The 14,593-nt window shown below is 38.3% G+C and overlaps 1 long non-coding RNA gene across 2 annotated transcripts; it reads right to left on the bottom strand.

The window, feature by feature from the left end:
• Positions 1 to 3,144: 3,144 nt before the first annotated feature.
• Positions 3,145 to 14,349, bottom strand: LOC108166421 (uncharacterized). 2 transcript variants are annotated; one of them, XR_001776775.1, is made up of 5 exons: positions 14,239 to 14,349; positions 9,933 to 10,031; positions 9,360 to 9,538; positions 7,489 to 7,536; positions 3,145 to 7,269 (listed from the first exon to the last, which is right to left on the bottom strand). It is a non-coding gene; the product is annotated as an uncharacterized LOC108166421 (long non-coding RNA). The 2 variants fall into 2 exon arrangements; XR_001776774.1 differs by having other exon boundaries at positions 14,243 to 14,349.
• Positions 14,350 to 14,593: the final 244 nt, after the last annotated feature.

Here is a 14,593-nt window from a genome sequence, read left to right as displayed (position 1 = left end):
AATAAATAAATAAATAAATAAATATCTATATATATTTAGATAAAGATATCTATATATATAGCTTTGGAGCTTCTGTGCTGATTAACGTTTTTGCAAAGCGATAAAAGCTGAGTAGCTCTTGAATTGCTACAAAATAAGGCTGTATTTCCCTCAGCCCACTGGCTGTAATGTTGACACCTTGAGATGCCACAAGWCCTAAATTCTGAACATCATGGCATGGAGTGCATCCCACTTTTCCATGTCTGGTATATAACCATTAATTTTAGCTTTTAAACTGGTTATATTGATCYTGTGTCCAGAAAGAGGAATAATCAGTAATTCAGAATCATGACCTGTTTGTTCTGAAGATCCTTCAGCTTCCATTTCATCTTCCTAACATGGCGCCTCCTCACACCGACTCTCATACTGATTGATAGGAGGAACCACAGAGCTCTGTTAVGTTAAAKCTCATCTTYTGAAGTTGGGATATTTTTCCTCCAACAGGTTCCAGAAGTATCACCTCAAACCAGATGTTGCACTGGAGTTTATGTCACTGTCATTTGTGAATGTTAGCTTCCGTGCAACTTTTCAATGTATCTTTACTCCAACAGACCAGAATCAGCTCTGAACAGACCTGCTAACCAGCTTTTCATTTGATTCAGGTGTGTTAATTGGAGCATGGAAGCTTCTGAAAGTTGCAGGATAGCAGCTCTCAGGGACTGGACTTGAGCATCTCTGTACTGAACAGTCGTACCGCGATATCCAAACAAATAATTTTACGTTAAGCATAAGTTGATACTGTTGCGCAAACAGAAAGTTAATGCATTCATAAAAAATAATCAAAATCAAAAACATGATGATCTTAACATGAAACTTACTTTTTTTAAATAGATCTTTATTGAGATACAGAATACATAACAGTAAAACGCAGCATACATTGTGGTATAATGTCCGCCTGGGAGTTACAAACACGGAGACAATACATTATCATTACATTACATAAATACATTAAAGAGAGAACAAAAAGAGCATGTTTTAATAGATTTGGGGAACTTACCTTCTTATGATAAGATCCAGACAAGACGCCATATTGCTGTCCCCCGGGCAAACACGTGACGTCACAGATTGTGGGAGCAACTCTTTATCAAACACCATCTTTTTAGGCAAACTGACAAACTTATCTTTGAATTTGACTAAACAAGTGTTTAATTAACATTGTATTTTTAACATACAACACCAGCACTGGTATTCTAACATTTTTGATTATGCTCTGCAGATTTTGATTCATTCCCTAAAAGATTTATTATGGAAAGTATTTTTTCTTTCAGTTTAATATTGTCTTTAAATGCTGGTTTTCTAAGATGCAAATATAAGTAAAATGTCTTGCCTAGGAAAAAACTGTATTGTACAATTATTTTGCGGTAGTTTACTGCCAATCGTCAGTCTTGATTTTGACAAAAGAAGACATCAAATTGACAATATTCTACCGTATTTTGGAATAACAGTATGTTACTGCTGGAATTCCGCCGTAAATTTACAGCCATTTCTAAGAGTGCACCTGAATAATGTGTAGTTGCGCCCCTGACCGTATCCCATTACTTTCACCCCTGATTGCAACCAGAAACTACATTGGATTTTACAAAATAGAATAAAACAACGTATAATTTATTGTAAAGTGGAGAAGAAATATTGCATTGTTTTCTAAATTTCACAAAACGAGGTCACACAAAGTTAGAAATTCAAAGCGTTCTGGTATTACTCTTCTAGTGTTTGGGAGAGGGCTGACAATGTCATAATATAAAGTCAGTACTTAAAGTATTTAGAAAATTATGTAAAAAACTGATTAAAAAGTTTTTGATCATTGCTGATAACCCTTTTGAAGCAAGGTCAGTTTATTGGTCACATTGGTCAGTTTGTAAAGTTTGGCTTTTCGGTGTTTCAAGTGTTGCCTTGAGAGAGGAGACAATATAGTACCAGATCTCTTGCTAGCTGTAAGCAACTTAATGTCACTGTAGGCTCCTCTGTTCATTGAAGGCCTTAGAGGTTTGCTAGAGAACCTTAGCAGACAAGCAGCATCATGAATACCAAATACCACATCAGTATTCAAGCTTTGATCATTGCACTGAGCACTGCTCAATCCATCATATGAAAATGGAAAGAGTCTGACACAAGTACAAACCTACAACAGAAGTAGGCAAGAGGCCCATGAAACTCTGGAAGAGCTTCAGAGAGCCACAGCTTAGAGGCGAGACTCTACTGACAGCTATTTGTCATGCACTTCACAAATCTGGGCTTCATGGAAGAGTTACAAGAAGAAAGCCGTTTCTGGGAGACACCCGTTAGACATTTTGTTCGCATTGTGAAACGGCAAACATGAAGGAAAATAATATGCTGAGATAAGATGGTTTTTGGTATACGTGTGGATGAAAACCAACACTGCGCATTCCCCTAACAGAAAATTCTGCGGTGGAGCGACATGCTGCGAGGATTCTCTGCTTTAGCGGGAACAAGACGCTGGTGGGAGTCAATTGGAATTTATACAATTAGACCCTGGAAGAAAACCAGACTCCACGAGAGGTGGACGCTGATCCTAAACCAAAAGCCACGATTCCACACCAACATGTTGAGCTAGAGTGACCAAGTCAAAGGCCACAACTAAGTCTAATTTGGCAGGAATTGAGCAGAAAATGTGACTCACTCTAAATCCAATCTGAGCTCGAGGTACTTTGCAAAGAGGAGTGGAAAGAAATTTCAGTCTCCAGATGTTCAAAACGGTTCACTTCTTTGTCAAATGACTTGCAAGTGTAACTGGAGTGATAAGTGGTTTTACAAAGCATTGAACGACTCCGGGGGGCTGCTGTGGGTGCCACACTTTTCAATTTGTTTTTGCTTGCAATAATATTTTCAACCATGTATCCTTTTTTCCCTTCAAATGCATGGTTATGTTCGACTTTGTGTTAGACTGATGCACACAATCTCAATAAAACACCTTGGAGTTGGAGGTTGCAGTGTGAAAAATGTTAAACAGTTCAAAGTACATGAATAGGTTTAAAAGGCACTGGATCTTTTACACTTCTAGGAGAGACATTTTGTTTATTTATGGCTTTTTAAATTAATTCCTCTATAATTCATTTTAAGTTATTAATTTAAATTCCCTCTGTTTTCAAAGACTTCATCAAACTCACTTTGCCCTGCCTTGCTGATAGCTTATCGCATAGATAAAAGGAAAAAAAGGAAAAGCTGGAAGCAGTGGTGGGAGCGGCAGACAGTTGGAGGTGCCTGAAATTCCTCCATTACCAAAACAATAATGCTCATATTTTAAACTACCTCGTTACGAAAAACAAAGCTGCTTCCATTCCGCGGGCAAACAACTGTGCAGATCAGGCATGAAATGCATAAAATTCAATTCACACAAAACTGTGGGTTCTTGTAGGGAAAAAGTCAATATGTTTGTGGTGGACAGCTAAAAGGTTCCCATTGGTTTGTTAATCTATAGACTATAATTGACGTGTGTGGTTGGAGTGGTTTTGTTTGTTTGTTTGTTTTTTCTGGCCACTCACCTCATGCTGCTTTTAATAAATTGTCATTTACAATCCATATCCTTTCCCTCCATACACTCCTGGAAGCTATCAAAATTGCTACTTTCTATAAATGGCAACCCTCAATCTGGGGAATATAGATCAAAAGTAAAAAGAAAAAACGCAAAGGTGCACCGAAGAAAAATGGCAGGAGAAAAGCGATAAATTTAGCAATGAATCCGAACGAGTGTAGAGGAAAGTTGTACAGGTTAATAACAAGGATAAATCACATTTTTCTTGTCGCTTGAGGCTGCGGCTTGTCGATCTTTCTTTGTCGTTAGTCATCTGCTCTGAAAGAGCTGGCAAAAATACAAAAACTTAAAAAGAGGAGATGAAAATCTGTGGCAGCAATTCTGACCTTGCCTTTCTGAAAATCATATAAAAGCAGTGATTTGAAATGAAAAGGAGATGGAACAAAGTACTCCTGTCTATAAATCATACATTTATAGTCTAGCATTTTTCTTTGTTCAAAACAAACAGCAGTATAAAAATGGGTCTTGGTAATGAATACATTGCACTGAGAATGTTTTTGTCAAATTAAAAAAGGAAGGAAAATCATATATATCACTGTTGGTAATGTGAAACTATCAGTTTGTGAAGACATTTTGAGTTGTATGATCTTTTTTTACACAGTTTTGTCATGACATTCCATATTTAGATGTAAACTAAGTTCTCAGCTCATTTATTAATTTTTCATGTTGAAGGATTTACAGGTAGCAAATTTCACAGCTCACTGTTGCAAAGATTGTGTTTCCAGCAGAAGCTGGTTGGAAACACAATAGCCTCAGGGGAGAACAGCTCTTCTCTAGGGTGAACTGAAGTTTATTATTTGCAGTGATTTAATTTTCAAAAGCTTTTTTTTATGCTAAGTTTTCATTTCACACAATAATAACAAAGAAAAGAAAGAGTCAATGATACTTTTCCTTTACAAGGACATTTGTGTTGAAAGAATATCATACTTTTATTCACAAGAGATCTTATACAGACAGCTGGCCAGAACAAAACAATCCTTCGGGTGTTTAAGATAACAGTCAATTTGGGATTTATTTGCTCTAAAATAACACATGACCTTTTGTTAGTTTGTCTTACTAACTCACCACTAACAAGGTTTATGCATTTTAGAAGTATTTCTGAAATTCATGAATTATGTTCAATTAAATTGCTCACAGTTTCTAGGGCCTCCTGGCTAGTAAGTTCTACATTTCTGTTTCTCTTGTGTTTAAATATTATATTTTCACAAAGGAAAAGTTCTTTATTGCTTTAAAATAGAAAATACAAGTCAAATGTGCCATAAAAATAACATTTCTAAAAAAAAATTGAAATATGAATCAAAAAGCTTGATGAGGAATAAAGTTCATTCTACTGACAAGCACGAAATGCTACTCATTGGAGTAACATTTTGCAAATGTTACTCAGCTAGTAACATTTAGAGAAAGTCTATATCCATGCTAACTAGTTATTTGCCAGACATCAATCCACTATCTACACCTGCTTATCGTTGCAGAAACAAGTGGGAAGCCAGGTTTCTATCTCCAGCGGTCATTGGTCGAGAGGTGAGGTGAATCCTGGCAGGTCACCAATCCATCACAGGGTAACACAGAGACAAACAAGGATGCATGCACACACTAATACCCAAGGACATTTGAAGAGGTCATTTGACCTAACAGCCATGTGTCTGGACTGTGGGGGAAGTAGCCAGAGTACCCAGAGACAACCCACGCACGCAGAGGGAGAACATGCAAACTCCACACAGAAAAACCTCAGGCTGGTATTTGAATCAACTGTATTTTTTTGTAAAGCTGAGTTCAGTTCAACTGGTCACATTCAGATGATATAACTAGCTAACTTGCACAATCGCCTTAACAGAACTTGCCTGACAATGTGGCTGGGAGATCTAAAGGATGTAAAGACGCAGCACAGCATGCCCCATAGAACAGATAACAAACAAAACCAACTTGGGAAACGAAAAACATCCATTCTTAACTGTTCAAGACTCCAGTTAACAATAGTGAGAGCTACAACGTGCAAATGAAGAAACCACGGAACATGAGCGCATCGACAACTCAGATGTCACAAAAGAACTGAGAACGACATCTAAAGCAATACGGGCGTCACTTTCCTCAGTTAAGGTCAGAGTACATGATTCAACCACGAGAAACAGACTGAATAAAACAGGTATCCAAGAGTAAGTTCAAAGGCAAAAAGCACCGTTGATCAAAAAGAACGTAAAGGCTGGACTCACGTTTTCCAAAAATAATTTGTGGACACGAACAAGACAGAACTGGAACTTTTTGAAGGAAATCTGTTCTGTATTTTTTAGGTGAAAAACAAACAAAAACCCCCCAGAAAAAAACATCATACCTGGTGGGGATAGCATGGGCTGCGCTGTTATTTGACTTGATGATTTCCAATGATTGATTGATGTTAATTTTTTTTATTTTTAAAGAGAAAAACCTAAAGAAAAATATCAGACCATCAATGTTTAGCCCAACTCCTTTGGGTTATGAAACAGGATAACGATCCAAAGAACAGCAGAAAGTCTTAGACTTAACTGGTAAAAAAAAAAAAAGACATTTTGGAGTGGTCCAGTCAAAGTGTTACCAACAAAAATATTAACACAATTATATTAAAAAAAAGCTAAGTAAACACATCTTAGCCTAAAAGTCTCACTAAACTGCCCTGCATAGAAATATAATCTGTTACTTTTCTCTGTAAAGTAACAGAGAAAAAAAAATATTGAAACAAGCTGTATATGTGCACATGTGTGTTTCAAGAAAACCTTTTTAAGACAAAAACAGATTTTATAAGTACTGTTCAGTTTACATGACGATCTAACAAGAAGAAGAAAGGAAGGACGGCCTGACTTTGACACACTGATGTTGGATTTGTGAAATTAAATTAAAAACAGGCTGTGCACAAAGTGCCAGTTCTTCTCAAAGCTACCATTTCACGTCATGAATGTCAATGTGTTGGGAGGTTATTTATAGTCAAAGACTGAATGCAGGAGTCTATCCCTCCGTCTGATAATGCCCCTCTGTCTAGATGGAGAGACGTTGACACTCGCAGCCACAGAAAGAACTCCACCATGACGGCCAACACCCCGGACAATGAAAGTAAGAAGGGAAGGGAAGGAAGAAGAGAAAAAGCTGCACACGACGAATGTGCTTACAGGGAACGCCTGTAGCACGGATTCACAAATTTATGAGGGAAACACTGTGTGTAGTAATTTATTTAGAGTGTGGGCCCTGCCCCGTCAATGATGCCAGCTCAGTGGACACACAGCATGCAGGAGTCATCACTGGCTGCCATGGGTAATTACCATAATGAATGTAAAACTCCCAACATGCAGACCCCAGTGTAGAAAAAAAAAATAGCCTGCTCCAATGTGCCACTTCGCGTGACGGCCGACGTCTTAAAATAAACTTAAGGCAAGGCCATATCTGACGTCGGATGATCGCTTCGCCACGTATTTCGTCGTTTGATTTGAGCTGCCTCAAAGTAGCTGACTTGTTTTTCTCAAGCGTTGGAAGTCTTGCGCACGTGCCCCGTGTGCGACATGCACAGCAGCTGCCCTGCGATTGCTTCAAAGATTAAATAATCACCCACGACGCTGAATAATGCACGCTCGAAATTGCATTTGCTGTGATGGTCTGGCTGCGTTGATGTCGACGAACGTTGTCTCTCCTCTGTGGGTCACAACGCAGAGGACCTTCTGTAAAAAAAAAAAATAAAAAAAATAAAAAATACTGGATATCAAAGTGAAGGCTTGAACAGGACACTCTGCTTGGTCAGCCTAAAAAAAAACAACAACAAAAGAACGGCTTGTTATTGTACTGCAAGTAAAAGCTGCACACTCCAGTAGCTCCACAGCTTCATAAGCAATTGTTTTGTAAAACAATCAACTGGCATACATGGACAATACTTTGCTCACTTATTTCCTGTTGCTGATCTTCTATGCAAATCCAGAAACCCCCGCTATCTGTAAAAGAAAAACAACATATCTGTCAGTTATGAATGATACGAGATTATGCTTTTGTAAACAGGATCAAGAAAGACTAAAGCTTAAGTTGACCTTCAGGGAATTAGAAGAAGAAAAAAAAACAAGATTGGAAAATAAGGAGAACTAAGAGAGTTCTAAGGTATTTATTGTTCCTTCTACCACGACTGTGCTATGCATGCAAGAGATATTATAATTGATTTAGTGTCAGAGTAATTTATGGTTTGCACTGGCTGCAACCCTTATTTTTGCTTAAATAAACTGCTTTCTGGATTTATTAAATAAGTGACACTATGACAAGCGCATTTTTCTTCAAGCCGTATGCCTTGATTAGTAAACGTGTCCCCCACAACCTTTCTGCTAAACAAAGGGCGGCTGTGGACCAACTGTCAAAGCTTTATCCAATATGTAATTTACTGCTTTGACTGTGTGGCAATGGCTTTTTGCTTTTTATATATTTATATACCTCTACAGTTTTGGTCTTCTTATACATAAAAGTTTATGGGTGGTAATGAACCCTCTTTTTCTGGGTGTTTCATGCCAGCAGTGTAAAGTTTTGTAACATCCTTGCTGATCTGCACCGGCTTCAAGAACAAATCATTTAAGGTGATTTAACAATTAACTGAATGTGAGTGGGTCAGCAGCAGGAGGTCACTTACTCCTCATTGGTTGTGATCAAGTGCAGGTTTAGGCTGATAGAATAAAAAAAAATGTTGAGAAGATAGTATAATACATTTTACATTACATTTGAGCCTTTTTCGGGGGGTATTAACTAATTCACTCATTAACATAATATGCTAATCAGCATATGGATTATGCCGTTGCCTGACATCTGTTTTATTCTTTCCTGTTGTCTTGTTTCACATTCATTTTTGATTCATGACCGATAAAACTACAAAACAGAAACTCTTCTTCACGTAAAATTCATTTATGCTTTACATAATTTCGGTCATATTGTTGTCAACTCACATTGAGATTCTTCTTTTTTTTTTTAAATCTTGCAAAGTTTTCATCTCATTCACTTTACAGAAGAAAACACCTCTGTTGTTTTCTCAGTTATTTACAACATGGTCAGACAAAAGCTCAAAAGACTCAAAAGCATAAATGAACAACACAGCACCTAACAAAAGCTGAACTGCTTCTCTTCCGTCCACAAACACCCCGAGACACTCAGCATACACTCAGTGCACACTTTCGAAAGGAGATGCTGCAGCAGCACTTTTCCCTCCATACAGCACAACTGCCAGTTAGCTTAATATGTTATGAGCACAAGGCTACATGCTAATGATTAAAATTGCCAATGAAGATTTAATAAAGAATTAAGACGTCCTGTGTGAAAATGGTTATGATTGATGTGCAAATCCACGCTTAAAATAAAAGTGCTATTTGAATTGCTTTTATTAAAGTGCAGAGATGCTCTTAAAGTGCTGCGCTTGTTCATAAAATATGCATTCTACCACCTCTTCATTAGAAGCTTTGCCTAACACAACGGGATTCAGTCCCGCTTTAATGATCTAAATCCATTTTTTTTTTTTGCTTTAATTTTTTAACGTGACCGCACCAACTTGTCAAAAGTGAGACGCCGAGTGGAGCTCTGTCTAAATGTGTGAAAGTGCAAAAGACTTTTCCTCCACCTTATGAAGCAGATGGAAGCATAATGGCACAGGATACACATTTGTGTTGTTTTATGGTTTGCCTGCATTGTTTTCTGTGTACCGTGGATGCATTCCAAAAACTACAGCTGAGCTACCTGCTGTTTTGGGGTGGGGGGAGGAGAAGGCGAGGTTGACAATGAGATTTACCACCTTCATTCATCTGCTTCATTACTGTCTTCGGCATGCTGGTGGAAAAGGCCCATCCACAATCCTCCAGATTCTACTTATGTAAGCAAGCTGGTAATTTATTACAATTAATAAGATGCTTCCCAGCAGTTGGGCTTTGTGGTTACTGCTGTTTGTGTTTGTAAGGAGTTATAAACTTCTCCCTGTGAAGAAAAATCACAAAGAAAAACCAATGAAGAAGCTCCCTGAGAGGACGCTTTACAATAACACCATATACATCTCATAGCATACTTTATATATGTATACATATATATATATTGCTTTAAGCAATGCCTCGCTACTTTTTTAGTTACTTTTTTACATAAGAATGGTTCATTATATATCCTGTTACACACAGCAGCAGTCATGAGCAAATTGCAGAGAACAAAAACAGCATTACAGAAGCGTAAGCTGTGTAGAACTTGTTCCTTGTCTGTGTGCAACACCACACCGATGTGTAAGTGTGCCCTCATAAATGTCAAGTAAGCGCTGCTTCGTTTAATGGTTAAAACATGCTGCCTCTATCAAGGAATCATCAGAAATGTATGATTAAACCACCTCCTTTAATTGGAGCGAGACGTCTCTCAGCTTGGTGCCACCGATTTGCCATCTTTCCCCAAACGCAACGGCTGAGTCATTGACCATCTGACTGACTGACTGGGGAACAAAAAAAAAAAGTAGTGCTCTCAAGCAAATATCCCATTGCACACAAGGAAAAAAAAAAGACACATAGATAATAACAAATTTCACACTCCATCTTCCATTGAGCTAAATTAGGCTCCATCACAGCTGAGTAAGTATGATGGGGAAGGACATTGAAAGGCTTTCTTGTAATCACGCGTGTCAGAAGAGATTTCTCTCGGGCAGAAAATATGGAATTAAGACGAGGAGTGAAGAGCAGACAAACGAGGTAGGAGGCAGAACTTGATGGATTCCGGCAGGGGGATGCCTGACTGCTAATTGAGGGAGGGTACCTGCATTGTGGCTGACGGCGTGTCTCTGGATAAAATAGAGGACGATTCAGGTTTCTTAAACCTGCGCGGAAGATCTTGTGATAGAGCGTAATGTAGGCAAATGGGATGAGGCGATTTAGGCTGGAAGATTCAGAGGACTCAGCTCCTTTGGGGAGCTTGCAGTCGCTGGAGTGTGAAAAGTTATATGAACTTGGGTATTATGAGCTCAGACAAGTCAAACTAAATGTACCTAATGTTCCATCAAGGAAAGTAGAGACATCAAAGCCAACATTAGAGGTAAAGTTTGACAAGGAGTCCAGTTTCATCCTGTCAGCATAAGGGGTAGTGAGCAATGAATACATCGCTGGGTCCTTTCATGAGTGTGCAGTGGTTTTGTGCTGTTGTGTGCAGGGTATATAGACGATGCATGTATGGATCTTCATAATTTAACCGCATTCAAATTTTTTATGGCACTTTTATGTTTAGACCAGGGTTTCAGAATCTATACTTCTTTGGATTTTTTTTTGTCTCTTTCCTCACTGTCATTGAAACAACTGCATTCGTACATTTGTAGATGTATGAATAACATGGTAAAAATACGACTTTGAAAAATGAATGGGGCAACTTTACAAACAGCATCCAATCAGAAACAGCCTTTAATGATCCCCAAAGGGGGAATTCAGGTCTAATGGCAGCATCGGACTATAGATTCACACATAAAGTTATTAAAAGTGCTAAAACAAAATAAATAAATAATAATAATAATAATAATAATAATAATAATAATAATAATAATAATAATAATAATAATAATAATAACAGTTATTTGAACTAGGAATATCAAACTGACAATTCAAGGGAAATGCAACTGAGTCATATTAGTTTTTTAAGATTATACATAAAGTAGATTGTGTAAAAAGAGACTATTTACAATACAGTATATCAGTGCAGAAGAACCAGATGTGCAATAACATTTTTACTCATGTTTTAAAATGAGTAAGAACAGAGTAGATGAATGTACAAATGGCAGCAGATATTGAAACTTTCTCTCTTTTTTTGACCAGCAATGGTCTTAAAATCTAACTGCTGTTGGGACGATGGATCTACGTTAACGCTCCTTTGTGCGTTTAGGATGCAGCAGTCTGTCACAGAAAGAACTCTCCAGTTCAGCGACAGTTTTATGCTCGAGGTGGGAGACATCGTCCAAAAGTGATGTTATTTTAGCCGGAGTCCGTCTGCCTCCCGCCACCTGCACTGGCTCTGGAGGGGGAGTGGGGGGGGGGCCTCGTACAGAGCCGCTTCGATTAGCGTTCTGAGCTAATTGAACTGCTTCCTCTCAGCTGTAGATGTGCTGCAGCTCCAACATTTTCTCACATGTCCATTAGCTGCTCATATTGGTTCCTTTCCTATTGTGCACATGTTATTTTCATCATTTCTCTTGGAAAAACAGCATTCAACCTGCATTATTTGCTACTTTTTACCCCTTGATGCGGCCTCATCAGCCTTATTGAAGCCGCCAAAGTGAATAAAATATAAAGCATTCTGAGCCGGGTGGGTGTGATTAAATTGGTTTGCGACAGCGACAATTACAAGATGCATCTGAGGAGCCGAGCGAAGCCTAGTTACTTCCATCAAATAAAACGTCTTGTAATGTCTTCACAAATCACAAATCCTTCATCATACTTTATCCAGTTTGTGGTACCAAAGGGAATGAAATTGACCCACATACCACGTTTCATGTAAATGTCACAGTTCTAAACCAAAGCTGACTAAGGTTTATAATCTTTTTAAAGAAATTTCCAGCTTTCTATGTTCCACGGCTCCTCTGTGGTCCATATCTGTGTTAAATTATTTGACATGTACACCAGGATCAAAAGCCCTAATGTTTCCTATGCGGCCCTGTGTGTTATGCAAATCGAGGTGTTTTAATGAAGGTTGCATGAATAATTCAGGAACGATGTTTCACAGCAGACACACCGCAGGAACACACTCAAAGAAGAAGAAGAAGAAAAAAGAATTACTTTAGAAAAATAGGAACTGATGTTAAGAGTGTCTTTTTTTTCTCTTTGATATACAGAACTGCTCATCACTTGCTAATTAACAAACGGCAGTAAAGAGAAAAAAGTGTTTTTAATTAGCATGTGAAGCACAGGAAGTGCACCAGTTCTGTCCGTTCAGCTTGTCCTCTGCTGCTACCTATTATTTTAACTTTGAAAGGAAACAAATATCAGAATGTGTTTCTACTTGGGCTGCCTGGTGTGTGTGTGCATGCATGCATGCGTGTGTGTGTGTGTGTGTGTGTGTGTGTGTTGGGGGTGGCAATAATTAGCAATGCTGGCTTCTTGCAAAAAGTTGCTGGTTTAAATCCCCTGCATGTAAGGTTAAATATCCACTCTCAGTCAAACTTCCAACCCTTTAAAAACACTGGAAGAGACTTCTGGCCTTTCCTATCTAGTTGACCATATAAACAATGTCACTACTACTTTTTTTTTTATCTCAGTGACATGATTAACTGCCCAGTATAATGTATTTTCAATTAAATAAGCAAGAATAAAAACAGTGAGATTTCTATTTGCACTAGTAGTTAATGTATGCACTGCAAAATTACATAAAAGCAGTAATATGTCACTAAGATGAAGGAAGGGAATTTTCTGTTTTTCCCTCCCTGGTTTGAATTAAAAAAGTCTTATATGTGTGAAGAAAGGAGCAATTTGTAACTTTACATTTTTTTTTTGCCAACAGGATTATCTTAGATTAAGTGCAAAATAAATGAACATCCAAGTGTTAAACGCTAATATGGGCCCCAGATACGAAGGAATCTGGGGCCCATAAAAGAATCATGTTTCTTTTCAGCCTGTCGCGTGAAAAGAAACATGTTCACAGAATCTTATCTGGCAGGTCAACAAAGCAAATTTACAAAAGCACTAAACATTCCTCCACCCTATTAAAATTGTTTACAGCATTTTTGGATGCTTGGGAGGAATCAAATAATTGCGACATGACGACAGATGAGATACAAACACTTTGTAAATCCCATCGGAATACCACCACTGCTCCCTGCTGATGGTGCTTCAGTTGGCATTTGTTTTCAGGATTGCTAACGGTGCCTAAATGAAGAGCTGTTTTATGGTTACCAATAATTCCTCATTGCAATTGATCATATTTTTGGGTGAAAATGGCCACACTAAACATAGATTATAAAAAAAGTGTCTCAAACCTTTATTCTGTTTGGAAACATTAAGAAGTGCACTTTTAAAATATAGTTTTGGCATTAGGATTACTTTAGACCCAGACAAACATAAATACCACAAAATATGGACTAATCAAAGAATTCTCACCTGAATACATATTTTTCCCCCCCACAGATACTAATAAAATCTAATTTCGAGTGAACACAAAACAGTGAAATATATACATAAAAAGAAAACCAAAAAAAAAAAAACATGTTTGTAGAGGAAAGAAAAAGCAAAACTATTCCGATCAACTCTGTGAGCAGGTGGAGCATTTAAACAGTTTCTCCCGGAACCGTGCAAAGTTAGGCGTGCCATTTGCCGCGCGGTGACGAGTTTGATCAAACACTTGCGTACGGACTGTGCTTGGTGCCAAGATGTTGCTTTGACAGCTCTGAGCTAAGTAACGAAGGTGAGAATAATTTTCCACCCACGCAGCACTTACGAGTCCCTTATCTAATTGTGCAGCAGTAGTCTTAGATGAAATCTTTTGTTGGATCGAGCCCAGAACGTGTTGACCTTAAAAAATAACACAAAAGCGCCTCCCTTTAATGAAATGCACACCCCGAATAGTCTCATATCATCATTTATCAAGCTCTTTAGGGTTGCTCTAAGTATTTATCATTAGCTTAACCAAAGCAACCGGCGACTCTTCTTTATCTGCACCTGCTGTCCACTCACCTACCGGCAGAGCGTGCAGTCTTGTGCAGATATCTCTGCCAAAGGAGACCTCTGTTCAGTGGCACAGCCATGCTGACTTGGTAATCATATTACAGATGCACGTCTCATTAGTTTCTGTCACGGCTGAATGTCCCTGCTTCCTCCTGCTCAAGCACACACACAAACACACACACGCACACACAAAAAGCGGCACACACACACACGCACACAAACATTCACTCAGTCTCTGGCTGGCATTTAAGAGTGTCTGGGCTTGCATCTAAAACAGTTTACTGGGGGAAATAATAGCCCTCTAAAAGGATTCTCTGTATGCAGAATCATTCTATTCTATTTGAACTCTGGTGAGACAAATTCA

The sequence above is a fragment of the Poecilia reticulata genome, linkage group LG7, assembly GCF_000633615.1.
Source record: "Poecilia reticulata strain Guanapo linkage group LG7, Guppy_female_1.0+MT, whole genome shotgun sequence".
Classification (NCBI taxonomy): Eukaryota; Metazoa; Chordata; class Actinopteri; order Cyprinodontiformes; family Poeciliidae; genus Poecilia; species Poecilia reticulata.
The sequence above is the reverse complement of the archived record's forward strand: the minus strand, read 5'-3'. Positions and strand labels throughout refer to the sequence as shown.